Below are 27,520 nucleotides of genomic sequence, written 5' to 3'. Positions count from 1 at the left end.
AAATTGAAATACTTTCGATTTAATGTGCCACTTGACCCTTTCGTGCTATTTAGGATTCTTGAAGGGGTTGCCACTTCGTTTAGGACGATGACGTTACAACTACGAATTTATGATCTACAAATGTACCCCTTAAAAGTAAAATTAGCGAGTTTTGCAGTTTCCCTTAGAAAAAAAATTCAAATTAAAATATTTCAGTTCTAAATGAGCCACCCTCTATATTTTTCAAAAAGGAAAAATTGACGAATCCAAATATACGTTAATATATAAGAGGCTCCATTTAGTAAACTCAACTTTGAATGATTTTTTCGAGTTATGATATTCACTTAATTTTCCTAATATCACGTAAAAATGTACGTTTTTATATAAAACTTTTATATAAACAATTTCTTTCTAGCTTCAACAATAAACTCGCAGTAACTCGTCAAATTGTAAAAATTAACTCAATATCTTAGAGAAGTTTGGAAAACCATAAGTGTTGGGCAAATGCAATTATTGGAAGAAAGATGCACTTTAATGATCACTGGCACGTCACGTTTTTCAGTTAACATAAATCGGATGATTTCCGAAGATATTGAGGAAATGAGCATTTTCACGATTTCCTTTTTTACAAGTTTTTTTTAACTATATTTAAAAAATTGAAATGAAAGAGTCTCTACATTCCCATCACCACTTTTCTCCTCTATATGGTGATGTGATACTTAAATTTATCTTCCGACCTTTCAGCACTTGTTGGCCAGTATCAACTTTGTTTTCTCAATCAGCCGAAAAATTTCATTTTATATAGTAAATTAAATCATTAATTAGGTACATTAGTGGACAAAATTATGGCAACTTTTAAAAACAGCAAATATTTTTCTTAACTTTACAAATGGTGAACAGTTTTGCAATATGTTTTATATATGTTTCACTAAAGCATTTTCATTGTGGTATGCAATAACGTTTTAGAACTAGACAAAACAGTTCTAGCGGAATATATAATTTTTTTACTGGATAAAAATATAACAACTCTAGGTATTTGAAGATGAAATTTCATTGTGACACAGGTATCTTTAATATTTGTACTGCTTAAAATTTAGTTACACATGTTAATGGACACTCATTAAAAATGGGTCATGGTAAAACAGTTCCTTTAGAAGATAGAAATATTTTACTTAGATTTTATCAAAATGGAGAGAAACAGAGCAAAATAGCTCGAAGTTTGGTATTAAATAAATCCATTGTATCGCGATTAATTAAAAGATTTAGAGAAACTAGATCATTAAAACCCAAGAAAAATATTGAGAGGCCGAAAAAACAACAAAAGGAATAAAGGGATCATTGTGAGATTGAATAAAATAAATCAGTTTTTGACATCAACGCTAATTTTAAACGAAATATCCAGTTCTGGCCAATTAAACTTTAGTTCAGGAACAGTAAGGAGAATATTAGCAGAAGGCGGAGTATCTGGACGCCGGACAGCAAAAAAGCCACTGCTTTCAAAGAAAAATATCAAGGCCCGATTAGAATTTTCCGAGCAGCATCATGACTAGAAACTTGAGGAATGCAAAATTGTAGTCTTCAGTGACGAATTGAAATTTAATTAGATTACAAGTGACGATATTTCCTATATGAAACGCCCTGTGGGTAAAAGACCGAATAAAAATGTATTTTGCTGATTATGAAACAAGGTGGTGCTTCCATAAAAGTTTGGGGCTGTTTTTCTGGACATGACATGTGTCCACTTTATCGAACTAATGGGATTATGGACGGATCCGTATGGAAAGACAACTTGCTAACCTAATTTATTCCTTACATGGATAAAAAAATGCCTTTGCACTCCATATTCCCGTAAGACAATGACCCAAAACACACTTAATAAAAAACTTTTTAAGAGAAGAACAACTTCATGTATTACCTTGGCCCTCGCAGTCGCCCGACTTAAACTCCATAGAAAACATATGTCGATTCTGAAATCCGTTCTAAAAACTACTCGAATTTGGATCAGCTTTGTAATGCCCTTACAGAAGCTTAGAGCTCGGTCGATGAACAATATATTGCCAATTTGTTACTTTCGATGCCAAAAAGATGTGAGGAGGTTATCAGGGAAAAGGGATGTTACGCCAAATATTAATAATAATAATAATATTAATAACAATCTTTATTTCCTAGGAAATAGGCTATTGGCCGCTAGGTTTTTCTGCCCAAGTTTACACTATTATATGTATCCATGCCAACGTTTCCCTCAAGAAAAAAAAAAGAGAAAGAAAAAAAAAGAGAAGAAAAAATATATATATATTAATATTTCGATATAGTTTGTTAAATATTTTGTTTAAATTTTTTAAAATTTATTTTGTGAAATTGCTATATTTTTGTCTAGAGGAAAAAAGGTTTTAATTTTTTATATTTTCTTGTACTGCTTAACTGGCGTTTTATTTTTATTGTTATATAGGAGTCACACGGAGAACATTCTACCAACATAAGTTAAGATAAATTATTAACTCTGAAAAAATATTTTTGAAAATTTGCTAGAACTTTAGCCACTACTGTAGGTATTTTCCATTTTCAATCATTATTTATGCAGGTACTAACCAAAATTTTTGTATGATTCTGTTCATGACATTTTAAAACGAAAATGAACTGCACTAATAATATAATTAATAAAACTGATTTGGCCATGTCTGTACGATTTTTGGTGAAAATAACAATTATGTTGTTTGCAATGAATTCAGTAATTACATGAATGAGCAGACACTAGAGTGTATATGAGATAATATCGAAAATCGAAATTTTTCGATAGATTTATGCGGTTAGAGGAAGTAACTGTCCATTGTCAGGTCCGATTTGAAAACCGAATTGTGTAGTGAGATTGTCTCACGACCAGCTTAAGACGTTTTGAAAATGCAGGGCATTTTTGAAAAATATTTAATCAGGACATAGCGGTCCATCTCAGCCATTGTCGAAGCTACAAAAAGAGTTGAAACAACATGAATTTATCGATTTTAAATTAAAATTCAACAGCGTGCTTGAAATTCTTCTCTCGGTAATAGTTTTACAGTTGTGATATAAAGTTGGGTTCAGTCATAGGGCTGCTTAACCGATTCCCGTGGTTAATGGTTTGACTGCGTCTATTTCCGCTGGTTTCTAGAAATTTCAAAGTGCGGTCAAAAGGAGCAAAGAAATTAATCTGAAATAATCATTATCTTCCAGCGCGTAATGGAAAAAAAAATTTCTCCTTTTTTACAGGACCTAAACAGGATTCGAAGAAGTAATGTGGAGCAGCTATCAAAAAAGTCAGGTTCCACCGAGATTTGAACTCGGATCACTGGATTCAAAGTCCAGAGTGCTAACCATTACACCATGGAACCTGGATGCTTGCAAAAGCCAGCAAAATATCATCATACGAAATTGGCAAAATAATAATTAACAAATTAATTATACTTATTAGACTTGATAACAGTAATGGAGCTCGCCTTATCAAGACGTTACATGTAAATACAATACATGCAAACAATCATATATTGGACATTGTCAATTCTAAATACGTATAAACATATTACTGCAGATAAGAGCAAATATAATAGTACAGGAAAGGGGCCCGCGGATCGAACAAAAAACAAATCCGAATCAGTCCTTGTCCTTTTTACAAAGCCACCCCCTAATGCCGCCGATGATCATCCCCGTTTTTCCCTTTCGGGATACACAATGCCACATGACTCACCCCGTGAGAGTCGAGGCGCGTGTGGACTCGCCTCGGGGCAGGCCGCAACGTTCCCACTGAACAACCACCCTGGCCAAAGCTTCGCCAGTGCTGAGAGCTACAGGGGTGTATCGATGCAATATAGAGAAATGCTATAGAGAGAAATAAATGCGGATATGGAAAATTTCAATTTACGAAAAAAAGTCAATGGAAGAAATATCATTTTTTCCTGAAATTGAATTGTGTGTATAGAGAGATTTTGATTATCTTGAAAAAAATAATTTTAGATTTAGTTTCATTTTGCTGTTTTTTCCGTGGTCAAATCGATTCACTGCAAATATGAATTGTCGGTTGATAAGAATGTTGTTGAATGGTCGTATCGTTGTATTTAAACAAAATTAAATAATATTAGAGAAACTTGATTATTTTTTAAATTTGGTAATTATTTTTTATCACTGGCCAAAACTTTCGCTCCTGGGTTATCCTAATGAACACGACAAAGATCACTTTCGCAGTTTATGCATGTATTACTTGATAAGTGCCACATGTTACATTACTGTTACATTATGGAAGTCATATGTGACATCCATCAAGTAATTGACGCGTGTCATTTACAAATATTATAAGCTACATTAAAACCATTAAAAAAAACCTCATAAACGAACGATCAAACGCTAGTTCATAAATGACTACTTGAAAAACAACTGATCTATATGTGCGTTTTGCCATATCCCAACATGCACTCTTCCACCTAATGTTAATTCCATAGCCATGGTTTTAGAGGAACCGGCTTCAATAATATCGGAGGGCTTAGAATTTTAGGGGCCATACCCCAATTTGGGCTTTGATTTATCTGGCCTTACAACTATAGAACTGGACCTTCCTCTCTGCATATAAATTAGCCGCACTGGGTAACATAAGTCCCTATAATGTTCGCAAGAAGCTCACCCCTCTACATTTTTAATTCGAACTGTGCTTTAGCAAGGGGTGAAAAGAGCAGTTTTTGGAAAGTGAAGTTAAACTGAAGCGTGTGAAACACGTAATATCAATAATTAGCGTATGCGCAGAGCAATTTGTTGGAACGATTAGAGATCAGAAGTATGCTGGTCAAAAAAACACCATTGAACTTTCTGACCAAAGGGCAACTGACTTTTGATTAGGTTTGTCTAAGTTCACGTCAATTAAAAATTGCAAAAAAATCTCTGCAAATAAACGGTTAAAAATCTAACATTTTAGGTCAAAAGCGGCCCACTTAAATTTGACCTTCTAAAATTAGAATTATATTTTTAAACTCGCGTACAGCTTCCTTTATTGCGTATTACTGTAACGTAGTTATGTTCGCAAGTCCGACTGCCAAAAGAGGTTCCATGGTGTAATGGTCAGCACTCTGGACTCTGAATCCAGCGATCCGAGTTCAAGTCTCGGTGGAACCTAAAATTTTGCTGATCCAGGATTTATCTGTCCACTAGAATTACCCCAAAATAGTTGAAGGAAACTGACCAACGTTTCGTTTTAATTTATGCACTAGAGATAGTGCAATATTACTTTTTTAGCCTCGCTGCTTATGAAGCTGCGGAGCTCTGAAGATCTATAGGCGGAGCACCAGACGCCTCCGGTGCTGTTGATTATTTGAAGCACCTCTGGCACTTCTTGTCGGCGGAGCAATGTCCTCTAGATTGCCAGCAGAGCGAAGAACAACAGCTCTGGCACTTCCCGTATGTAGGCGGAGTAATGAGCATCTCTGGGAAGTTTTTACTTGAATCACCGAAATTCTGCCAGTTTCCGGCACGTCTTGCGGTCGGGACAGATCAATATTGCGATTCGTCCTGTTAATAGATGGAACAGTTCACATGTTATAGTTGCAGTTCCACCTCTAAGTTCCAATAAAAAGAAGTGCAAATATTGCAGATGTCAGGCTCAAGGGTTGAACCGAGTATAGGCCTACTTATCACATTGTTACAAAATCATCACCCCTATGATAGGGCACCTACATATATTAACTTAACGGCCATGCTAAAGGTATGTAAATGGCCTGTTTTTGTTGTCATGTGTGTATCATCATAGGGATGATAATAGTTTTGGAATGTGACTTGCTGCTGAATAAAGTAAGTCACTAAGTAATTGGATGATATCTATAGGTGCAATGGAAAAAGTAAGATTTAGGTAAGTTGAAAAAGGCTAAATTTGTTCACTAAACGGTAGGAAGCTCGAAGGTTCTAGTAGGCAATCCTAAATTTACGAACTGGTTTTGCAGATGCCACGATCGTACCAAACAAACATGCAAAAGAGGTCAAAAATAGTATTAAAGCTTCTCATCGAGAGCTTTACACGTATCCGTGACAACTTCCTGGACCAAATTCGACATTGACTTCGGAAGAGGTTTCACAGGCATATGTATTTTGCCAAACAAAAAATCAACTAAGGAACTGCGGAATCAACTTTCTCATGAAAAAGCTCAATGGACAACAATTAACACATGTAGCAAAGTTTGGTTGAAGTTGGAAAATTCAGAGCATCCACGAAAGCCGTTATTTGCAAATCGATGTTCCAGAAATGAAGTTGAAGAATAGAGAAATGATCGAACTTGCACTTCCCTGTTAGTTCCTTCTTCCATACTTGAGTGCATTTGTTAGGGCTCCCTATACAGGGTGTTTCCTAACTACGTGTAAAAAATTTAAAGGTGTAATCCTCGACTGATTTTGAGTCAAAAATGTCTAATAAACATATGTCCGCAAATGCCTTGTTTCCAAGATACAGGGTGTTGAAATGTGACAAGAAAAAGAGATTTTATTTCCAAAATGACTCAATTTGAGTGTTTGAATTTTAGAAAAGACAATTTTTTGGGGGAATGCTTTAATGATTAATTATAAGAATTGCTTTTTATTAATTATAATAATACCACTAAACCTTTAGAAACCTTTAAAACCCTTTTCAACGTCTTTCATTCAACACCCTGTATCTTGGAAACAAAGCGTTTGCGGACATATGTTTTTTAGACATTTTTGACTCAAAATCAGTTGAGGATTACGCCTTTAAATTTTTTACACGTAGTTAGGAAACACCCTGTATACATAGATGATCAAAATTCCCGCATTTTGTTAAAAATTGAAGAAAAAAATCATTTATGTAAATACTGAAACGTCAAATATTGTCTGTTACGTCAAAAAACTCAATATAGTGTTAGTCATGTACTAGATAAATGTATTTTTATATTTTTTCTTATGGAGCCCCCTGTATATTATGACGCTTTTTAGTTCTTTCAGAAATTCTGAACATATTTCATACAACATACGCATGTCTAAATTCAACTATTTAAAAAAAAAATTCAAGTAGAAATAATGTTAAAACTATTAATACTTAAAAAATAACAATATAAACTACTACAATCTAATGTATTATAGTAAATGTTCCAACTGTGCCCCGCTGGCCTAACCCTAACCTAAATTAACCTGACACGAAGTAAGCAGCCATTTGAACTCCTCAAGAATTTTTTTACCGTTTTAGGCGGTGTTTGTTGGGCTTCTTGAGTAATGTTATTTTTTAACGCTTTTTCAGTGTTGAATTTATTTAAATACACCCCATGTTTGAGACAATCCCACAAAAAAAGTCCATAGTATGAGGTCGGGTGATTTAGCAGGCCATTCTAATTGCCAATTTCAAATATTTCAACAGTTGTTGAACTTTGACACCGGTGGGTTACATATGGGAATTTCTGAAAAAACTCAAAAACGTCATGGTAAACGTGAGGTTCCATGAGAAAAAAATGAAAAACTATATTTATGTATTACGTGGGTAGCTCTGTATACAAGTTTGTCACTTCAAAAAAAGCACAAAAAAAAACGATATTTGACGTGTTCCAGTATTTTTATGAAAAATATTTCCTTAAATTTGTAACGAATTTATGCGGAATTGTTCGCCCTTTATGTATATAACCTCATCAATGATGTATGAGTCTTTATCCCTGTGACAAAAGGGATTAAGGGGCAAAGCCTAGAACGAGTGCAAAATCTGAAAGTCGTGTTATTATGGTTGAACAATATATATTTTGACCCAAAACGCTATAAATTAAGTTCCCTCTAGGTTCCGCGTAACTAATTGCTGAGTAAAGAACAATTAATTAACTTATTATTTTATGAATGTTTGAATCATTCGTTTATTGTGTAAAATTTATCGTTTTCAATGTGTTGTTATTACAATAAACAATTACCAAAATACTGCGCACAAACATCCCACAAACTATTACGTTGTGTAGCGTGACTGCTCCTGCATTACCCGAAGCATTTTATGAATAATTAGTTGGTGTCCACTGTGAGCAAATATATTTTTTTTTTTGCTCAACTATTCGATCACCTCACACTCTGGACTGAATAAAAATCAGTTTTAACTGTGAGTCACGTGACTTAAATGCAAATACAAAAATTATATTTTTATTTACGGTTTCCTCGAGAGTGCCTCCGTTGAGAACTCAAAGGAAAAGGGCCAATTTATCGAAGTGGTGAAAACTTTATTCAATTCGGGATTTCCATTTTCATATTCGCAAATGCTGTGAGTATATAATGAAGTTCCAAAGTTCGGATCGTGCATTCGCACCCGTAGTGGTGAATATTAAACCACTCGAAGAAAAAATCAACTCTAATGCAAAAAATAGGATCGATAATGTTAATGCACATGGCCAGCGATTAAACACAGCTACTCCTATGGGAAAAGGGGGCGCAGATTGTGATATCATCAATAGGTCTGCTGCGATAACGAGAGGGTGGCTTTGTTAAAAAATAAATGATCTGTACGTGTTTCCGAGTCCTGTGTGGCGCAAAAATGATAAATGACCCCATACCCAGTGTGCCAAAAATTAAATGCAACAAGATAATCAAAAGCCTGCGAACACTTATTTATAGAACCCCTTTAAAAGCCAGTGTTTTCCTGCTTAACCCTTTAACACCGGCAAAATGATTTGATTAACAATGTGTCCGACACTTTATCTCGAGTGTCTCAAAGTGAGTCGTGTTTACAAGATGAGATTACATCATGAAATTTCGTAACAGGCTGACACGTAGAGGAACAAATTCTATTAAATTTTAGTGTCGCTGAACATCTGCTCTTTTAGGTTTATTCAAGAAAAAAGTGAAAAACCATCCACGCTTCTTGGACCATTCTTATATTGGTAAAAATCCGGTGAAATACATGCCACACTGGCCGAGGGTGTTATGAAATCATCCAAGTATGAATGAATAAGTATAAAAGCTGGAATTATAATAAAAACGGACCGATCATATATCACGGAGAGGTAACGATACTTGGAGAATAAGAAGGGACAGGGAGAAGAGCGTTCTGCAAATATTTAGGACGTGTGGACAGATATTATTCTTTTAATGGCCCTCGAAGATTAATGTATTTCGTCGAAGTTTCGATTTCTGTAAAATCTATTTAATGCCGAAGAATGAAGGCGAAATGGCTCAATGAGCTAATAGGAACGAGCTCTCAATCACCAACTAAAGTCGTAAGAATCGTTGAGAAATTCGAGGCTGCAGCTCTACTTCCTTTCGGATAAAATTTTTGAGAAATAACTATGGAGCAATCGGCTCGAGTTTCGCATCTTGTTCTGCTGCTCTCCGTTTCAGGTACTCTTTTTCGGTGCTATCGATTTTAACCGAGTGGACCAGTTTGAAAATGCGAGGGGTACGACGGGAGGTAGACGAAAAGTCAAATTTAAGATTCGAGAATTTTCGATTTAAAACAGAAACGAACGTTTCGAGAAAGCAGCAGTCAGTGACGTAACATAAAAAAAATGACCAGTAGTCGTATGCAAAAACTCTCCATTTGCAATGTTGAAAATGTCATCTCAACCAAATGATAGCTTCATTAATGGGTGGACTTCTTTACGCAAAAACATATAGAAAAATTTACTTGGTCTTGAGATTCTCCTTTTTGAATTCCTGGTTCAGCCCTGAAGAAAAAGGACCTTTAATTTTTTTCCATTACGTTCTTGTTTTAGAAACTAAACGAATAATAGGAAAACGCTGACATGCGATTTAATTCAAACAACGATAATCAATGGCAACACTGTGCGGACAAATAAAATTGGGACACCCCGTATTTTCGGAACAGCCGTTTGATGAGACCTTCTGTCTCAAAATACTTTCAGCAATCGCCTACTGAAGCGTTGTAAAGCACTGCGATCATCCCGTATGCAATTTTTCGCTTGCCCAATGTGCATATGATGAATGTGCCACTGTGTAAATGCTCTTGCAGTGCCCAACCATTTGATAAATTGCAGAAATCAAAATTGACAGGAAACATTAAAATCAAAAACCCGATATAAAGAAATGCCCAGACTTTTGTGAAAAAAATCTTTTGAGCGCAGTTTTGAATGGGATGAATGAAAGCCAAGAAGCCAAGAACCGATTCAACCGCAGTTGTAATGAGATTTATTATCGAGAATCCCCAAATATTTATTTTGGAAATGACACGTCAACAATTCAGGTGGGAACACTGGCCTCTTTTTCAATAAAGACGTGAAATTTCTGTTTGGCGATTTCGGCCTTAAAGGCGTTGCCGCCTTTTACGTGTGTAACACCTCGATTGAATGAGATTCAAACCGAGTGCACGAAATTTATGTATTTCTTGACGTTTTTGAACACTTTTGTGCCAGTGATTAAGATGTTCCCGGTGAATTCCATTGAGCTGGCTCACTATGGACTTTCAGGCGACCCTTACGTAATAAATGGATATGAGCTAATCACATAATGGCCGTATAAAATTCGATCGGCGGAGGCTAATATTTAATGCAAAACTCTGTGCCCTGTTTTGAAGCAGCGATTTCAAAAGCGGCCCTCCATATAGACCGAATAGTTAAATTAACCCAGTGAACCTTGACACGTGATTTTGTATTCCAATCAAAAAATGTTTGCCTCGCGTGAAATAGCGCTGTCTCTCTCTGGATAACGAGGTTTGCCAGAAGTCAGTCAGTGGCAAAACCCCAGCGTAGATTGCTCAGGCCTATTATGCTGGAAAAAGTTTGTGTTGTGGGTTAGCTGGACACTGACTATCCGTAGATACTCTCAATAAAATAATTTAAGAAGGGGCGCCACCTCACCTCGGACGAGGGAAATAGCTCACTTCACTCGTTATCAGTGGCTATCCCTGAAATGATCCTGGATAAAGAGTGAACGCCAGAGAGAAGGAACGGTATTACCTTTAGAGATGCAAGAAAAATTTTGAACCTTCGCCTAACGGCTCAGCCTAGTTTGCGCCTTGTACGTCCGGCAATGTACTCCGGCCTGTCCAGCAGGCTACAATGTCCCCAATCCACTCCCAACAACTCTGCTAATTAGGCCTTTGAGTGCGCGTCACAATCGCCCTAATCGCTAATCAAGTTAGGCTACCTGGTCAATCAAACCCCTGCAAATATTGGCGGCTTGCTCTTGTGTAATGAATCGATTTTTATACATTTTGCTTGTATTTGCTTTTGGCCCCATTTCAACTCCAGCTCTGGCTAACTGGGCATTTTAAGCATTATCACGTTTTCTCTGTTCAATGTAGGTTTTTCGAAACGTTGTCTCTTGCAGCAACGGTGAGAGGGGATGAACGCTGCGAACGTCATAATAATCGTAAGGGAATGGTTTTTTCTGATTTTGATATTTAGAGGCCACTTTTCGAAACCTTTCCAAAACCGCGGTGATGAAAAGTTCCATCGCCAGTTGCGAAAACGTTTTACTTTTCGGAACTAGCTGAGAAAAGTTGAACGGCATATTCTCACGGTGTATGAGCGAGTCGAAGTCGGAATTATAAAAAAATCTCGTGTGGAACACGTTGGGAACATTCTCACGTCTCTTTGCCAAACGAGCGAAGTGAGTCTGTTTCACAAAATGGTGGGTTTCTCACGAGAGTACATAGCTGGCTGTTACGCAACTAGTGCACAAACCGACACTTTTCCGCACCTGTAGGTTCGACAACATGCCGATCCTGATCGAATTTTGTCTTATTTAGTGAATTCGTTCGGTTACTAGTGGGGCACCAATGTGGCGTAATACGACAGTACTTGAAATGGGGCCAAACACATTTTCTTTCAAAATTGCTACACACTCTCTACTTTTACCGTCTAAGCCGGGGTTATCACTGACCCTAAAAGGGTTAATCCAATTTGGTGCTTTTGTGACTTCAATAAATAAGTAAAATATTTTCGTAGGAGCTTACTTTTAATCCTTTTTAGGGCCCGGAGCGACAAAGATCACGGATCGAGCATTATAGGTATTTACGTGGATTTACGTAAATAGAATATGAGATAAAAGCGTTCGAAAATAGTGCACTGCTGGCCATTATTCACTAAGTAAGGGTTGAGTGGGCTTACATTCATAGCCTTTGCTTAATTCACCTCTTCCTAGTGTTTATTTTGGAGTTACGAAATTCTTTTCTGTCGCTTTTTAGTCACTGAAATACCGCCCTCAGGCTTTAACAAAAATGTTTACTTTTTCTACTTCATATTGAAAGCGTGGCTGTAAAAGTTCAATTTTGAAGGACCAACAGACACAATGGTACAAAAGATAAGAGAGGTTTTAAGGTACAACTATTCTACCTAATTTTATAGGCGGAAACTGTAACTTTTGGCTAATGTGTTCTCAACCTCGGTTTATAACGACCTTGTGAATTTTCAGTCTTCCCTGAAGTGACACGATCAATATCTGTCCTTATCCAAGCCGACTGAAGACATGAGACGGAGCTAGTCTAGAGAGAGTCACACCCGAAGCGTGCGGGGTGATAAATTTGGTTTGGGGGCTAAATAGCCGAAGACCCAGTAAGAGCATTGTCATTCGGTTCTGGCAAATAAGATCGGTACAGTCCACTTTATTGCATTTTTAAGAACACAGGTTGTGTTGGATTAGGAGAAACTGGGTCACCTTAAAAACAGGGGCGTGCCTTGGCATTTTATATAGTTGAAGATATTAATAATAAGTCTTATTTATACTTCGTATGCAGCATCATGTGAGTCAGTCAAATGCTCTCCAAGATGGTGTTTTTGGGTGCGGTCCCCTAACGACATTTAAAATTTCACTGTTACACACAGTACTTTCGCAAAATAACCCCCTCTCCCCTTTTCTTCCAACTTCTTTTGCGCATTGTCTCATTTTGGATAGACGCAGTTTTGCCTTTAAGTTTTCATTCTTCTATTTATGGTATTTTATGCGAAGTCATCTGCGGCGCCCACACTACGCCCTTGTCCTCACTCGCTACTTAGCCAAGATGCAAATGTATGCACGAACGCTGGGAGAATACTCGCTTGAAAATCATTGGCGTAGGCGCTCCATTTTCAATTATTGCAAATTTTTTAAGTTCCTCTACTTCTAGGTTCTATGTAAGCAGAAGCATCAATGCATAATTTTTAGTGTTTATGCACAATCTGTTAAGGAAATGTGCGCTCTGAAATTATTTGATACAGTCATAGTTTCGTCATGTTATTAAATGCTTCTGTCGACCTTTGTTCTTTACTCGACCAAGTTAGGAAATTGATTAGATTCGTGAATTTTGTCCTGTCTTCAGTTGTTGCATCTTCTTCGGGTGACCTCTTCCTTTGGGGTACACAAATAAAAATGTATTTTGTAACTAGGAAAAAACATAGTCGTACTGATTTAACAATAAACTTGTTTTATTCTTGAACGGGGCAAGTTTGTGGTATTCTTTGCTGTCTCACCCCAGACACAAGGGGGGCACAGTTGGTTGACAGTGCCAAGGGGGACTGTATCTGTTTTGCGTAGCTTTTTATTTTGTTCAAAGGACCAGAGCTTATTTGGCGCTGAACCGATGCAGAACAAAACACACTTGGTAACAACACACTTGTATTTGTATCAATAAATTTTTAATGTTACTTTACAAGTGACGAATGTCATAACAAATTGTAAAATTAGAGCAAAACTAGAAAAACACAAGCGATCACTGAATGTTAAGAAACATTTGCGATTAGGAGTTTTTCCTTGAACAGCGCGACCGAGATGTGAATTGAGCGCAGTATAGGGATCCTACTAAGACTGTAGGAGTTAAAAGAGAATAGGGGAAATGTTGCGTTTTGTATGAGAGATTCTATGAGACTGATTCAAATCTCAATTTTTCCCACTGAATGTGAACCTCATGATATCCATTTATATTTTTACCACCTCATAGTCGTACCAATTAATGTGAATTATTAGTGCTGAGGACTAAGAATTGCTTATCATACGGTGTCATGAAGGTGTGAGAAAAATGATGGGTGAAAAGAGTTATGAGCGTGGGAAGAGTGTGGAATGATTATGCAGTTGACTAATGTAAACACTGCCCTTAAGGGTGACTAATAAGGGTTTATGTTGGCAACATAAAAAAAAGTTTATTAGTGGGTGAAGATGTTGGGTATTTTCCCGACAATTCTGGAACGAAGCTCTTTTACAATTTTTACATTAGAGTGAGCGCAATGAAACTAATAAATGACATTAAGTCAATACCGATCTGCCTGTTTCGAGCACAACTGAGGCATTAATTACGTCATTTTCCAATCCTGTCAGATGTTAGCCCCAAAAAAAGGCTCCAAAAATATTTAAAAATTATTTTTAATAAAAATAAGAATTGTCAAGATGGATATCCTAAATTGCGGTCCTTTCTTCCCTCCGAAAATAACCGTTCATCTACCTGATTTTCTGCACCCTTTTATTAAAAAACGACTCTATTTTTTACAACGAGCAATTCACCAAAGGGTAGTCTGACGCTATTAACTCCTTCAACCCTAAATTCGAAAAAAGGTTTAAAAGCCGTCTGTTTTATTATTTTACAACTGCCCACCATTATTTTATTGATATTTGCTGTGGGACAAAAAAGGCGTAGTGCTTTTTTAACTCACTAAAAATTTGGCCCAAAAAAACTTCAACAGCGTTTAGCAAAGTATAAAAAACGTATGAACACAATACCATGATAATGCTGGAGGAAAAAGGCAACTATCATACCGAAATAGACTAAACACAAAAACAGTCTTGGAATGACAACAAAAGGCATATAAACATTTTATCAGGATATTGGACATGTGTGAGTGGGACATCTTCCCATGTGTGGCCTTTTCAGTTACTCCTGTCATGTCCCTTCCCAATAAGTCCCATTACTCATCCCCATCTAATTTAAAAGAGCACTTTCGAACATCATTAGGAAGTACAACCTTATTAACCCTTAAACCGTTTGTCACGGTCACCCTCACGGTCTGTACAACCCGATTTGCATAGATCTGTTTGGTGCAACTTTTCAATAACCGACAGCTTCAAAGGAAGGCACACTTTCATGCTCCATTTTAGAAAGGATTTGAAATCCATTTATATTGTTACAGTCATTGTTAGGGCCGATAGGGCTGTGCCGGAGATTTACAAGTTTGCGAAAGGGTTCTGAAGAACAGTCATCTTTATTACATGCTGCTTTTGTATGTTTTGCAATTTTGGGACGGTTGCATATTTCTGGGTTTATGGCTGTCCTTTCTATTGATATGCGGCAATATATTTTGACCGTGATTTATTACTCAAACTTTTTTGAATGCACAAGTTCATTCCACAATAGTATGGGAAATCTAAAATGCTGCTTTTAGTTAAAAATAAAAACATTGCGTGGGTTTTATTGGCTTTAGCACGATGCCAATGCAGGACATCTCTCAAAAAGCTGTTTCTGAAAGTTCTGAATTACTTGTCAGTTCATCATCAACTAATTGTTTTCATAGACTTGGGATTGTAGCTGTAAGTGGAAGTTCGATAGTGACCTTTCGGTTCTGGCGGTAGTCATGCGAAGCGACCATCAGGTCCAAGGGGCCTCTTGGGATATTTCGGTACGAAGTTCTGATCCCGCTCTTCGAGCATTTGTGAGGTACTTCCAGTTGACTGCCACGATGTAAACGTGAAAATCAGTGTATTTGCAGCCAATTATGTCGGTTCAGGTGAAATTTCATCACTTTCCAAACACCTGTTAGAGTTATTTAGGATCAATTGAATTCGATTCCCGAAGTTATTGAAATGTCAAAACTATTAAACCTTCGATGAAATAACTCATATTTACAGACGCCGTGTTCAGCATTTATTGAACCATAGATAAAAATTTAACTCCACGAAATTCCCAAATTTCAATTATCATCCCCGTCGTTACTTGATCCATCCGATCTTTCCAATTTTCTTTTACATGATCATCATTGTTCTATCCTCCGCTACGTTCACATTTTGATTGGGAACGTAGCGGAGGAACGATTGGGAATTTTGATAAGATTGATGAAACGCTATATCCATTTTTCTGCTCTTTTGAAGTATTGCATTCTACGGCGTGTGAAGGCTTTGTTGTCCTGTAGAAGGATCACGTACAGGAAGCCCACAAGGACCTCCAACAAACTGCAACCATAAATCTGCAAAATTGGCGAACATAGGAGAAAAACGTATACTAAGGGTTCGTATTTTTTACGGCTAATTTGTACACTTCTAAATTTTTAAGCCACGACCCCTAACAATAACCCGGTCTGAATGCCGACGTTGACTACAAATTTATTTACTGTAACCTCATTATACAGGACGTCCCCGAAATAATTGCACCACTCCTGAACAAAAATTCCTTAAGCGAAAATGAGCCGTTTTGGATCAATTTCTCCACGTACTATCCAGTGTTCATCCACTTCCATGCACTATCCATGGTTTTGCTGCTACGGCCGCTAATGGCGCGTGATTCGTAAGCAAAAGCTCGTATTTTTGTCACCCCCTATGCGAATGACTTTAATTTTTTCTCAGCCACTGGCTGACTTAGTTTTGAAACTTCTTTGTTTCCTGTGAAATTTTCGCGGGACATGCAGCGTCCCTGCAAAAGAAAATATTTATGACGCCCTGCAACTCATCATTGCTGTGAAAACGATGTAAAAAGGCCTGTCACGATGCCCAGAGCACAGATTAATTTTTTGAAACGAACTTGGATGTTTATGTATTCAAGAAAACGGCCGATATTTTGAAAATTTATTGTTAAGAATTAATCTAAATTAGTAATTATTTAGAATGCAAGCTTTTTCCACGTTTCCGTTCCGACTAAACAACAATGAGGATTTGGAAAGTGTCGCAGATAATTTTTTCGTAGAGAAACTGTATGTCTGGCGAAAATTCAACAAGAAACAAAAAAATTTTAAAATGAAGCCAGGCGGTAACAGACAGAAAATTAAACAGTCATTTATACAGGGGTAATAGCAATACACATTTTACTCTGTATCATTAGCGGTCTGTAGCACCAAAGCAAATATACAGTAGTGGCCGTAATTATAGCAACTTTTAAAAATTTTAAATAAAATTTGTCTTTTCGGCTAAACCCAACATGCGTTTTTATATTATTTATCTTCCACAACCGTTGATGTTTAAAATGCATCTAAATGAAGTATCAACGATTCCTATAAGAAACTATCAAAACATATTTCCTCTATACCGGACAAAAATATAGCAACTGTTGGAATTTAAAAAATTCACTTGATTTACAGACTTGTGTGTTTAAAGACGTTTTTTATTCTAAATTAAATCGACGATTTTCATTATGGGTCGAGGTAAAATGATCTCATTAGAGATCAGGACAATAATCATTGAGCGGTGTAAAAGCAGCGAACGGCAAAGTCAAATTGTAAAGAGTTTGGGTGTGAATAACTCAATTGTATCTCGAATTATTCACAAATTCAGACAAACAGGAAGTGAAGCAGCTGTAAAAAATTCAGGACGCACAAGGAAAACTACAAAAAGAACTGATAAATGGATAATTCGAAAGTGTCCAAACAATCCATTTCTATCATCCACTCGTATAAAATCACATTTCGAGGAAACGGGCGTGGCTCATGTCAGTTCCAAGACCATAAGAAGATTAGTGGAAAATGGATTATTTGGTAGGCGACCAGCAAAAAAACCATTGCTGTCTAAGAAGAACGTGAAAGCTCGACTTCTGTTCGCGCAGAATTGCCAACACTGGACATCTGAACAGTGGAAATTGGTAGTTTTCAGCGATGAGTCCAAATTTAACTTATTTAAGAGTGATGGCCCATCATACGTCAGACGACCCAAAGGCGCAAGGTTGCAAAAAAAGTTTGTTTTACCAACCGTAAAACATGGAGGAGGTTCGATTATGGTTTGGGGTTTTTTCTCTGGTTCTGGTATGGGTCCGTTTCACAAAATAGAAGGTCGCGTGGATCAGTTCATGTACCGAGATATCCTCAGGAATCACTTACAACCATATCGTGAAGAAACCATGCCACTAAGAAGCATTTTCCAACGAGATAATGACCCCGAACATAAAACGAAACTTGTTTCAGAATGGTTTAGAGAGGAAAGGATAGAAGTTCTTGCTTGGCCGTCGCAATCTCCCGATCTCGATCCCATAGAGAAATTTGTGGGAATATGTGGATAATAAAATTCGGAATAATACAGATTCCAATATGCAGGATTTATTTCAGGCACTTCAAGAAGCCTGGAAGAGTATTGATAACAGTTACATCAACAATTTAATACATTCAATGCCACGCAGATGTGCAGAAGTTATTCAGCAGCGAGGGCATTATTCAAAATGTTAATTATTGAACAATTCTTTTGTAATTTGTTCAAGTTTTATTACTCTTTATGATTATTTTGGAAAAGTTGCTATATTTTTGTCCAGGCCGAAACGAATATATTTTATTATTTTTGTATACGAATTGTTATTTTTTTATTGTTATATACTTCTATCATCAACAGTCATTGTAGAATCATATTTTCAAAACCTGTTGTGAATTTCGGCCGTTAGGTCTAAATTATTTGGAATTTTAAAAATTTGCTATAATTTTGATCACTACTGCATGTACATGGGCAAGTTTACTTAGAACGACTCATTTTTGCTTAAGGAATTTTCGCTTAAGAAATTTTCGCTTAAGCCTTGTACGGCCGTTACACGACAAAATTCGAGGATTTGTGCGTTTCAAGTGATCGCATTGTAAGCATGTAGCACATTGCACAACGCTAACAGACACCACTAATTTGCACGACAAATTGAGGGCACCTTTGCTTAAAATTATTCGAAGACATATTTTAAATTTATGAGCCTCTTTATAATATAACCCCCAAATTGTTGTTTAGTCCACTTTCACCCAATAAACTGGAGTCGTTGGTTTTATAACACGCAGGTAGCCAAAATGCCGCAAATTAGACCATCGGGCATAAAATTTGACCGAAGGATATTTCTCCATTATAAACTGGAAAAAAAAGTCTCCAGATAGCCGCACTTTATACCATGCTTTCTCAATAATTTTCGCCCAATAAAAGAGGGTGAAAGGTGGCGGCTAGCTTTTGGTTTTTAAAAGCCGTAAAATCAACTACTGTTTCAAACAAAAGGTCCAACGCTGAAGCAGATGCGGACACTTTCAAAATATAAACAAAAAATAATTTTGTCAAACTAAATGAAATTTTACACCTTTCACCAGTTCTCCAAATTTTAAGGAAATAATTCGAACCGTGCATAAGTCGAGCCTCTTAAACGAGGAAGAACGTCTTATCTCATCTATTAGAAAGCTTCAGTAATTTCGTTTCTTTTGTTGAAGTTTAGTATTATTTCATCCGATTCAGTGCTGTGACCAAAAAGGCATTATTTACAAAAATATCAGACCCTCCTTGCATCTTTTTACAAAAAAAAATTAGGGAACACCGTGTAGCAGACAAATCGGGCATAGTCAGACCTTAGACTCCTGGATATTTAGATAATAAGATAAAGACAAACGGGGGAGTAACGATCTAGAACATGTTTAGAGATATAACGTCGCGCTTATATCGAAAAGTAATGGTAACTGTGGTTTTTCCAATGGCCTATTCTGTCCATTTTCGCACTTTTGGACACATATCGTGGGTCCCGTCTGTGAATCCTGCCTTAGCGTTTAGGAACAAGAACGAGATACGTCAAAAATGCATACGCCCTCAGATAACTTACAAAAATGTCTTGGGGATTAATTCTTGAATAAAAATATATAGAGAATGTTAGAAATTCGCGGCAATTCGAAAATCCGCCGTTTTTATTTTCTAAATCGTGAGAAAAACAGGATCGCTTCAATTGAGGCAAACATGCGCAATTTAATGCTCGTTTAGAATACGCCGCAAAATTGGAAAAAATCCTCCTACTTTCGTATTTTCGAACGTTTCGAATTTCGCATCAAACCGTGACAATGCTGAAGCCCATTTTAACGCGGAATCCAAATGTAATGCAAATTTTTTCCAAAAAAGAACCAAGGGGGCCTCAACCGCTTTGGCATGTATTAATTGGTTTAAACAACAATCTTTTCGGCTTATCGATCGCCGGGAAATCCCACAAAACAGAAGCAGCCGTTCTTCTACAATCCGGACAATACCCAATTTCCATAACATCCAAGATCAAAGACTACTTAAAAGATCCCCAAGCTTGTCAATAATTCACACCAAAATCCGTAGATGTTCAGTATCCGGTGCAGCGTCCCCATAGCTACTTATGCAGAGCAGAAGGGGGGGCGTTGTTGCATTATCAAGGCCGTCAGAGAATATTAGAGGGTGCGTTATGATTGAGGGGGACGATTTGCCCCTCCGGATCAAGCGGAGGCCTCCGGGGTCAACCGAAGCCGGAACAAGCTGCCGTTCTTTTGGAGATGTTTGTCGTTAGTAAGGAGGCCTATGTTCGCCGTTTTTTAAATATCACGGACGCCCCTTTAAGTGGCTACACAACTTTTGCTACAGTAAATTTTATATTTCATATGTAGTAAACGTTCAGGTACTATATGTCAGCTACTGATTGAAGAATTTCTTATTAATTCTGCATCGAAGCAGTGTAGGGTTTGCCTCCCTACTAGTACTTGAAATTGTGATATTTTAAGGGTAGCAAATCTATGGCTATAGTTTAGCGTGGGGCCGCGTGTGTGCCAAATGCGGAATTTATTTTGAATAATGGTGTGTCGAGGGGGTGGAAAATAATTAAATCTACATCGGGAAAATATGTAAGGCTACAAGAAAAATGGAATGAGAAAGGGTATGCCATACTTTTCACAGTGGAAATATTGAATAGTTGGAGTGTTAAAGAGGAAGGTGCCAAGCTGGTTGAGATTTATATAAACGGCGTAGTTCATCATATCTCTCTTATCTCAAAAAGTGGCAAAAAACATAGGTTCCACCGAGATTTGAACTCGGATCGCTGGATTCAAAGTCCAGAGTGCTAACCATTACACCATGGAACCGATGTGGGTGCACGTAAAACAAACCAACTGATCATAAGTATTTAAATTTCTTATCCTTCAAGCCGTATAATTAAATAAACAAAAAAATTAATTAGTTTATTAATGGTAATTTAGTGCAAACACACTTATGTGTTCAGTGAATGTGATCGTCCACCTAATCGACCCTTTATCTTCTTACCAAGGCCAGGTCATCAGTTGAACGTTTCCCTGGATCTGTTACTACAAAAACCACAGTAACGCCATTGTAACATTCGGCATTCGGAGCCGTCGACTCAAATTACTCCTGAGGTACAAACAAATCGAAATATTAGGGAAACATGTGGTTACAAAGCGAATTTACGCCTGTAGCAACTACCATGCACCGGTCATCATCCACCTCCGCGTGAAGAGAATTCGTGTCAGGGAGGACGCTCCGTCCCAAACCAACCGCCCCCCTCTCCTCAAATTTCGACGGATCACGCCCGTTTTGTAATGTTGAAATTGCATGTAAAAGGGCTCACAGCCAAAAGTAACTAACAGTCAAAGTGTCAACAGTTGGCAAAGCTGTGACTGCAGTTCAAAGAACACTTCGTGTTTAATCGTAAAAATTTAAGTTAAAATCGAGTTGATTATTGGGGGCGAACACTGAGGAAGCTGTTCAAAATCATAGTACTGACAATGCTTGGAAATGCTCCAAATGATTCTCGCTTAACGTCTACGTTGCCATCTAAGCGCGTTGACTCTGCACCCATTGACTGTACGCGCGTTGGCTCTAAGCGCGTTGACTCTACACGCGTTGATTTTACGCGCGTTGACTGTACGTGCGTTGGCTCTACGCGCGTTGACTCTACACGCGTTGACTTTACGCGCGTTGACTGTACGTGCGTTGACTCTACACGCGTTGACTTTACGCGCGTTGGCTCTACGCGCGTTGACTCTACACGCGTTGGCTCTACGCGCCAACCTACGTTGCGCCGTCCCGATCTACCTTGTCAGTAATTGAGGAATCTCATTAGCTTTTTGAAGGCCTCTTAACCGAAAGATATATCTAAGCAACAATGAGCCAATTTTTCTCGTAAGTAATTCGTAGCTCGTCGTTGTTACGTGGAGAAAACGTTATTCGTGCTATTTTAAAATTAAAGAACCAAGAGAGCCAGCATTCTTTTAAATTTAAAAGCTGTGAACAGATCTAAGCAATATCTCCTGTCTTCCCCAATTAAAAAGAATACTTGTGATCCTCCCGTCTATCCTCTAATCCATTATTTGCCTTGTTATGTCTTCACCGCGAACTCTTAAAACCTCGGTAATAAATCGGCTCCTGTAAGTGGATAAAACGGCTGTTTAACAAATTAGCTGCTTATCACTTGAAAGAAATCCGACGAGCGCGAGGGTCTCAATTTCCCATTTTCTTTTCAATCTTAAATTCATTATTCCACAGCGTTGCCACGTTTAAAAACGTTTATTTTCTAAAATCAAAGAACGAGCCCAGAATAGAAACCTATTTGCAATCCCCACACGTAAAAATCCTGGTTATACCACCCTGGCATTTTGGCGATCCGAAAGGACACACTTAGTATCCTTTGTAGCAATAAAACTACAATACCGTATAACACGATTGCGTCCCAATGGTCATTTAATGACGACCGTATCAGGAACATTCCGCCATTTCCTTGGCCCCTTTACTGCTTTATATTATACTTCTTCCACCAAATAAAATAAGAAGCAAAATAAAATGGGGGGATAAAGATCGTTCTCCAAAAGTTTAACGTCACTTTTAACTCCCGAAGAAATATATTCGGACGCGATAAGCTCGATTCTGAGGGGAAGTTTGCGAATTGTGTTCGTTCTTAGAGAATTTTAGGTTAAAAACCGGAATTCTTGGTCTACTCTAAAGAAAGGTGTGTTTGTTCTTGAAACCATCCAACCAAGCGAATTAGGCATAAAAGGAAGCCGACACAAAAGTGATAATATAATCATACGCACAGCCATTGGGCATATTATATCAAACATCAAAATTAAGACGTTTTCCCCTATTTCGGAACCCAAATCAATTCGAAAGTCACAGTTCTTGGTTCCGCTTTCTCCTGCCTTACCTGCATTTTTTGCCTGTCAAATAGGCCTTCGTCAAAATCCGATTACGCATTCATATGTGTAATTTTATAAGTTTAACCGGGAATTTGGCGCAAAATAGGTTTGTTCTTTGGGTCTAGGGATTTGTAACGGATATTTAGATGTTTTATGCGGAAATCGGCCCTAAGAGGATCACGGATTTTTTTCCGATCCTTGAGATTTCGTGAGAAGGCCGAGTGGTAAATAACACGAAGTTTCTGAAAAATAATTCCGGGGCCAACAGCGGCATGTACCAGTTCTGTAGATATGAAACCGGAATCTTTTAATAAAAATTACACAAACTGAAAACGCCAAAATACCTAATCTACTTAATCAAAAATCTGCTAGAAAACCGATAACTTCGGGTGCGAATTGACACTGCCATTCTCCTTCCCCTTCTCCCCGGAACGGGGGTGCCTCAGGGTTCGCTGCCCTCACCACTGCTCTACAATATACAGGGTGTCCCACAAGTGTTTCATTATATTTCAGTGGGTAATAGTACATTGAAAAATAATATGACTCCCTATATAAACCATATTCCAATAATGCTTCATTAAGAAGATACAGGGTGTTAAACTTTACTTAAAAAATCTAACTTTTATTGATATATTCAAAACCGTTTGAGATATGTAAGTGAAATTTGGCATGTTTTGAGAGTTAATGTAGACGCATTTATTTATGCAAAAGGGCTATTTTTCGTTTCACCAGTGACGTGCGTACGGACACCTCTCAGCACATTTTTAAAGAAAAACATGGTGCGCCACTGCTTTTTATCAAAATAAAAATTATTTTTAGAAGTTTAATTTCATTTAGAAGAAAAATGCTCACTTGACTCTTTTTCGTCCGACGTATCGTTTGCCAGTAAAAAATTGAATACCATCTATATGCACGATATTCTCTAAATGGTTTTAATAATATTAAGTTTGTTTTAAATATTATTTATTTGCTATAACATTATAGAAATTGTTCAAATTGGTGGCCATTTTGTTCAATACATAATTGAGCTCGCCTGTTCATTGATACTCTGATACGTTGAAATATTCCAGGTGTGTTTTAAGTTTAACACCCTGTATCTTCTTAATGAAGCATTATTGGAATATGGTTTATATAGGGAGTCATATTATTTTTCAATGTACTATTACCCACTGAAATATAATGAAACACTTGTAGGACACCCTGTATACTGCCACGACATATACAACTGTTTTGGTCCTATAAGATGCAGAATTCTCGACCACCTTGTTGGTAGCTGACTGGATTAATACGGGAGGACCACTCTGAGTTTCGCAGTCTCAGAGAAACTATTTGTGATGGTAGCCTTCACTATTGCACTTAACTTTATTGATTATAATATAATGACAGGTATAATTTGCGAGTTAGCATTTGAGCTGCGATGCGTGATCTTCGTGTTCAGGTCTCAAACCTAACTGTCCTTTCAAAGTCCATTCACGTCATTCCTTGACGAAAAACTAACAAAGGGTTCTAAATATTCCCAGAGTAATAAATTAGAACCTCAGGGTATCGTCTAGACTAAACCTAAACAAAATTGATTATACTACGACTGGCTAACTAAATACATTCCAGAATTCTTAAATTATCCTTAACTAAATCATGTTTGAATAAATCGATTGTCCTCAGATATTAATTTCAGGGATATTTGTATAATTCTTAACAGCTATGATCTACAGGACAAGGAATACCTAGACAAAGCATCATACATTTTGCAATACACGGACGACACAGCGCTGATTGCACACGACAAAACTATTAAGAAAGCCGAGGAAAAGCTTCGGACGTTGACAAACAGAACTATGACATGGTTTTACAAATGGAGACTAACGCCAAACGACACGAGAAATCAACTTCTACTTTCAAATCACCACATCAAAGACAGCTCACCAACAATAATGACAGGTGGACACACGATTACACCAAGGAACGACGTGAAGTATTTAGGAATAACAATAGACAATAAACTAAAATTTACGAAACACGTACGAAATATTCGACTAGAAATCATAAAAAGGGCAAAACACTTCCGAACACTGACATACAAAGACAAAGGGATTAGTATGGAAACCGCCATAAAAATATACAATACCATATGCAGACCACTATTGGACTACGGGCACGTACTGAGGGCAAATGCAACAGAAAAAAACAAGCAAACACATACAGACTACAGAACAGATTGCACTAAGACTAATCACAAAACTAAGACACCCCGAAAACCCGTTACACAACCCACTCAACCAATTACTGTATGAACGCACAAACATGATAAGAATAACAGAAAAACTACAACTACAGAACAGATGGAAAAAGAACACCAACAACTCAACTATACTGGGCCCACTTTGCTTAACAATACAGACAAGACAATCCCGCCTCCTTTTCCCTTCGAGCACCCTTTGGGAGTACTTCCAGATGTAATGTGATAGTATTTAGTCCCCAAAGATTACCATTGTACCACAGGCAGAAAGACCTAACAGGTCGTTAGCCTATTTCTGAGGAAATAAAGATTATATATATACAGGATGTCTCTAAAAGGTCTGTACAAAATTCTACCACAGATTTCTGAGGTCAAAACATGACGATTTAACCCAATTTACCTTAATCCAAAAGTGGACGGTTTTCGAAATACAGGGCGTCAAAATGAAAACAAAAAAAAGCAAAAAAATTAATTTCTTGGTTAGTAATGCTGCTATTTACACAAAATGTCGTATCGGGCGGTTTTTGGGGATAAGAAATCAGAATCCGTTTACATTTTCGATGTAGAGGGCGTTGTCAGCGCTCGATGAGCCCTCTTTAAAAGGGCATAACTTTTTTATCACCCGGTATAAAATTTATTTATGACTAAACTTGTGTTTTCCTACATTTTTTAAGGAAAAAAGGTCTCTTGTTAAAAATCTCTACGCGGCTTCCTTCTTGAGATATTTGAAGCTTAAAGTTCTCTGCATGTGTTGAACAATAATTTTAATGTACTACATATCTATTCTTACAGTTGGATCGAAAAAAATCTAAACTTAAAAATAGATTACAAATTACTTGAAAACATAGATACCAAACATAAACAAGAAAAAATTATACTTTTAGTAGATGTTCGAAATGACCATCATTGACTTGCATACAAAGATTAATCCGACGCAAGAAATTAAAACGTACTCTATTCATCAATTCTTCGTCGTTCTTTAAAATGTTTACTGCATTTTGAATTCGTCCCCATAGTTCCTCTTCACTATTTATGGCCGTGAAGTATACCATGGACTTTAGAGTCCCCCATAAAAAATAATCCATGGGAGTTAAATCCGGTGAGCGGGGTGGCCATGGTACCGGAGCATCATTTCAGCTACCTATCCATCTTCGTGGGTACTGTTGATTTAAATAGTTGCGCACATTTATAGTAAAAAGTGGCGGAGCACCGTCGTGCATAAACCACATATCTTGCCGAAGTTGTAAAGGAAGATCTTCCAATAATTCTGGCATTGTATTTTGAATATGTTCCAAATAACTTTCACCACTTAATCGGGGCGGCAAAATGACAGGACCAATAATAAAATTGTCAATTATTCCTGCCCACACATTAATCTTAAATTTATGTTGATAATGTACCACTTTGTAGTACATTAAAATTATTGTTCAAGACATGCAGCGAACTTTAAGCTTCAAATATCTCAAGAAGGAAGTCTCGTAGAGATTTTTAACAAGAGACCTTTTTTCCTTAAAAAATGTAGGAAAACACAAGTTTAGTCATAAATAAATTTTATACCGGGTGATAAAAAAATTATGCCCTTTTAAAGAGGGTTCATCGAGCGCTGACAACGCCCTCTACATTGTGCATCGAAAATGTAAACAGATTCTGATTTCTTATCTCCAAAAACCGCCCGATATGACATTTGGTGTAGATAGCAGCATTACCAACCAAGAAATTAATTTTTTTGCTTTTTTTTGTTTTCACTTTGACGCACTGTATTTTGAAAACCGTCCACTTTTGAACTAAGGTAAATTGGGTTAAATCGTCATGTTTTAACCTCAGATATCAGTGGTAGAATTTTGTACAGACTTTTTAGAGACACCCTGTATATATAAGTATAACTTAGCTGCGCAATAATTATAAAAAATATTTTTTTCGAAATATTTCCCATCGTTACGTATACATTTTCCCATCTCTCTGGCAATTTGTGGATGCCACGCCAAAAGAACTGTTCTTTTGAGGCAAACCATTCATCGAGCCATTTTTGAACTGTTTCGTAAGAGGTTCTGCAAGAGCGTGTCCCATCGATGCAAATAAGTGATAATCGGATGGTGCTAAGTCGGGCGAATAAGTAGTACTTCCCAATGAAACGTCCCAATCGTTTCCTTCACCAGTTTTGCAGTGTGTGATGGTGCATTATCATGAAGCAATATCACCTGGTGTTGCCGTTCTTGATATTCTGGTCGCCTTTCACGCAAAGCTCGATGCAAGTCCATCACTTGTTGTCGGTAACGTTCAGTATTAACTGTTTCTGCAGGTTTCAGCAGCTCATAATAAATTACGCCTTTTTGAT

At 37.3% G+C, this 27,520-nt stretch overlaps 3 non-coding genes across 3 annotated transcripts; 1 reads left to right on the top strand and 2 right to left on the bottom strand.

The window, feature by feature from the left end:
- Positions 1 to 3,272: 3,272 nt before the first annotated feature.
- TRNAQ-UUG (transfer RNA glutamine (anticodon UUG)) lies at positions 3,273 to 3,344 on the bottom strand. Its single transcript has one exon. It is a non-coding gene; the product is annotated as a tRNA-Gln (tRNA).
- A 1,693-nt stretch (positions 3,345 to 5,037) lies between these two features.
- TRNAQ-CUG (transfer RNA glutamine (anticodon CUG)) lies at positions 5,038 to 5,109 on the top strand. Its single transcript has one exon. It is a non-coding gene; the product is annotated as a tRNA-Gln (tRNA).
- A 15,704-nt stretch (positions 5,110 to 20,813) lies between these two features.
- On the bottom strand, positions 20,814 to 20,885 carry TRNAQ-UUG (transfer RNA glutamine (anticodon UUG)). Its single transcript has one exon. It is a non-coding gene; the product is annotated as a tRNA-Gln (tRNA).
- Positions 20,886 to 27,520: the final 6,635 nt, after the last annotated feature.

Source organism: Euwallacea fornicatus, chromosome 28, assembly GCF_040115645.1.
Source record: "Euwallacea fornicatus isolate EFF26 chromosome 28, ASM4011564v1, whole genome shotgun sequence".
Taxonomy (NCBI): Eukaryota; Metazoa; Arthropoda; class Insecta; order Coleoptera; family Curculionidae; genus Euwallacea; species Euwallacea fornicatus.
Note: the sequence above shows the minus strand (reverse complement) of the source record. Positions and strands in the feature narration are given on the sequence as shown.